The sequence below is a fragment of the Candoia aspera genome, chromosome 2 (genome assembly GCF_035149785.1).
Source record: "Candoia aspera isolate rCanAsp1 chromosome 2, rCanAsp1.hap2, whole genome shotgun sequence".
NCBI lineage: Eukaryota > Metazoa > Chordata > Lepidosauria > Squamata > Boidae > Candoia > Candoia aspera.
Genome location: NC_086154.1, coordinates 139341499 through 139345681, shown reverse-complemented (window position 1 = coordinate 139345681; position 4183 = coordinate 139341499).

Here is a 4183-nt window from a genome sequence, read left to right as displayed (position 1 = left end):
AGGTATGTGCACCATTTAACTCTGAGTAAATATAGATGGGTTTTATCCACACCCCGTTTTAATGCTTTTCCTTCTGTACTCATGGTGGATAGATTTCAAGTTTTTTTTTAATCCGCAAAGACTTCAGAGCCTTTGTGGTTCTAGAGAGGTAGAAATTCTTGCCCGTGTCTTTTTACACTGTCATAATTATGATATTCCAAGAAATGCTTTGCTTTCCCCAATTATTCCCAGATTTGAGGGCTATACAGATAAATGTTATGTACATTATCTTCTAAGGGATGTTAACCTCTCACATTTCAGGTAGCAAAATACCTTTACCAAGCCACACAATTGTGCAAAGCTCTGATTTAAATGTTGTTTATTGTTTTATTGTACTATAACAATTCCTTTGTTAATGGGTTTCTTGTGATAACTTTCTTCCTTTTATTGCAAACTTCCCAGAGTCCCCCCGTAGGGGAGAGATGGGCAGTGAATAAATTTATAAAATAAAATAAATAAAAAATTGTAATGCTGGTCAAAGACGCTAATAAAGATGTATATATGTATGTGTATGTATGTGTATGTAACATAATCAATGTTTTCAAAGGCTTACCACTTTAGGAACTAGATATTTTATAATATACCATGGTTTCTCCACTGGCTGATCATGCACACCTTCACATCAAAAAGCTATATGTCTATCTATCATCTATCTATCTGCCCCATCCCTTGGAAATTCATCATGATCCCCTAAATTTCTTCATGCCATCCTGCAGGGCATTCCTCCCAATTTGGGAGCCCCCAGCCTAGAAATTAGGGCTGTACACAAACTTAATAGCTCTCTTTTCTTTTATCATCACTTAATCATTGCTTAACATGCTCCACAGCTGAACTTTTGTTTATATTGAGTGGCATTTATTGGTAGACATTTTTCTGTAACATCAGTATTTTTCCAATTATGACCACACTTCATAATTTAGCTTTACTGTTCAAATGGCTAAGAGCCACACTGGTGGGAAGAACCTGGCACAACTTGCTTTATTGTGATGTGCGGTAGGAAGTTATCAAGATAAATACAGATTAAACTGCTGTTAAATCCATAACCTTCTCTCTTCTCTGTTTCTGGGTTCAAGTGGTGTTTTCCTCTTCAATAGGTGAAAAGTGGCAGCAGTTTTACTGTGGGTATCAGTTGATGTGCTTCACCAATCAGCCTGACTTTGGCACAGCTGGGATGTTTCAAACTATTTATTTATTTATATTTATTTATTCAGTTTGTGTAGCCGCCCATCTCACATGCCCAGTCTCTGAACATGTCCAGATCAGAGGTCTGCCTTTGAAAGAGGGATCAGTGTTAGCCCAACCAACAACTGGCCAATTAACAGCTAAGAGCTGATGGGAAACTCCTGCATAGTGCAATACTCCTGCCCGCCTGCCCCCCACTTGTCAACTGTCAGTGAACACAGGTTTACCTTTCTTTTGAAGTTTTCATGCCATTTGGTGATGTTTGGTGGAAGAGGAGGGAAAACACAGCCAAGAGCCTCCACCAATTCCTTTCCTTGGTATCCTCTCCATACAGGAAACAAGGACGCCACCAGTTGACCACACTGTCCCTGTGGACAGGGATCGAGATCAGCAATGAGGTCACATTTTCATGCAGAGATACTGTAATGTTCTGCTGGTTCAAGAGCTGGTAGATGGCACTTTGAGCAGACATGGAGAAAGGGCTTTTGAGGGAAAAGATTTGCTACCGAGTTTGATATCATGCTTGACCAGGTAGGTGTGATGATTGCCTTATTCCCAAAAGAACACAGACTCACTAGCCAGGGCTAAGGATTTCTGGTTTATTAGGAATAGAATGCATACACGAAGAAAGACAGGAATGAGCACATGGCGTGTGAGGTAGCTGGTAAATACCCGCGGTGCGGACCTGATCCTTCCCCACCCCCCATTGTCCCAAAGTCCTGATCCGGAGTCTTGATGGGTGATCAGGGGGCGATTCCGGAGTCTGAATGGGCGATCAGGGGGATTAGCGCTGATTACCTCTGTCCTCTTCCTGTGTCCGGAGCAGGTGTGTCCCCCGTGGTAATGCAGAGATGTCGGGGAGATAGGATGATGGCTTCTCGGGTCAGGGCAAAGGTATGGCTCCTTTGTCCTTTATTTGTATTTGTCTTTGTGCTTATAGGATTAGCACTGATTCTTTCCTCCTTCCTCCCCTTCCCCAGAAAAGCATGTTCCCTGTTGTGATGTATGTATACATCGCAATGGGGGACATGACAGTAGGTGGCAACATTAACAGTGAAAAACAAGGACTTCCATGGCTTTGCAAGTCAGAGGACAGCCCATGCTACAAGACTGATTGTGTAGAAAGGTTTTGAAAAAATAATAGTTCAGTCCAGTTTATTTCACTATTTCACAGAAGAACAGTTCTTCAAAGGCTTCCTAAGAAGTTGGGGATGGGGGGTTTCTGAGTGTCAGATGACACACCTGAAAGACAGCACCGCCATTCCTACTTATCTTCCGCCACAGTGCAAGAGGATGCATTTGAGGACACATTTATCTCAGTGTGCACTCACTCATCCTGTTTTTTCCAACGATGTTGAAAAAATGATAAGCTGACAAAACAATAGTCATAGTAATATTTAACAGCAGTTGAAGAAAAAGCCCAAAGCAAACTAAGCAAGAGGTCAAACAAAGCCAAACAAAGGTCTATTTTAGAGTGCAGTTTGAGCTTGGTGGGACTTAATTCTGAGTAAATGTCTTTAGTCTTAGATTGCATGCACCAAGTGCATGTGGAAATGAACAGCTTTACTTGACTTACTGCTAAATATTTAAAAAGAAAGCACCTACTTGGGGCTTTCTTCCTTTGGAAAGAAGGTTAGATACCCAACTAGTGAAGGAAAGGGTCAAATTGCTGCTTCTATCCCTCCTGCATCATGTCTACCTGAACCCTCAAACTGTGAGGTTGTGGCATGTGAGGATTTCTTTTGTGCACAAAGGAGAAACGCTTAGCTGTGGATAATAACCAGTTAAGCTGGTTATTGTAATGTAGGATTTACATCTTTTTATGACTAGGAATTGGGGAATTGTTGGACTTCTCATTTGTGGAAATTTGCCATTGAGTACCCTTTGTCTTGAGAGGACGCGGTGGCGCTGCAGGTTAAACCGCTGAGCTTAGCTTGCCGATCGGAAGGTTGGTGGTTCGAATCCGCGTGACGGGGTGAGCTCCCGTTGCTAGTCCCAGCTTCTGCCAACCTAGCAGTTTGAAAACATGCCAATGTGAGTAGATTAATAGGTATCGCTTTGGCGGGCAGGTAACGGCGTTCCGTGTAGTCATGCTGGCCACATGACCACGGAAGTGTCTACGCACAAATGCCGGCTCTTCGGCTTTGAAACGGAGATGAGCACCACCCCCTAGAGTCAGACACGACTGGACTTAATGTCAAGGGAAACCTTTACCTTTACCTTTACCCTTTGTCTGAAGGTAGAAAAGGGGGAATTATAGCCCTTCAGATAGCTGGAAAATTCCATCAGGCAAGGTCAATTATGAGGGATGAATAGCCTTGAATAGTCAAAGTAATGAATGAATAACCAAACAGATCAATAAATAATCTGGCCATATGATGCAGATTTCAGCTATACCCGTCATAAATATGTCAAACCAGAGGAGCAGAATCCCTAGGTTTGTAATTCCGTTTGTTCACTGACACAGAATACACAAACATTTTCCAGAACCACCAGAGGAACTTATATCTGGACAATGTTTTACTGCTGGAGGTGAGAAAGAAGTTTTTGGATGTGCGTGTGCATCCATGTGCATGCATGTATGCATAATGCAATTACTATAGTTCTTGCATGCAAATTTAGGTCTCCAAATCACTCTGCTTCTGTGTGTATGCCCACATATAATCCATATATCTCTTTTAGAAGCAGTAGAAATGTGGAACCATTGGAATGCAACTGGTATTATTTTTTGGCACAAATATATACTTTTGGCATCCCACAGTATTCTCCCCCTCCCCCTCCTCTCCCCTCCCCTCCCCCCCTCCCTCCCATCTTGTACTTTTTAAGGGTAAAGCAGCTATGCGGGAGGGGGGAGACTTTTGTAGCATGCAATCAAGAGGGCAGAGTTAGAATGCAAATATTTTCACTCCCACAGTATATAATGATACTTGCTGGTTATATGGGTCACTCCCTTTGTACTTTG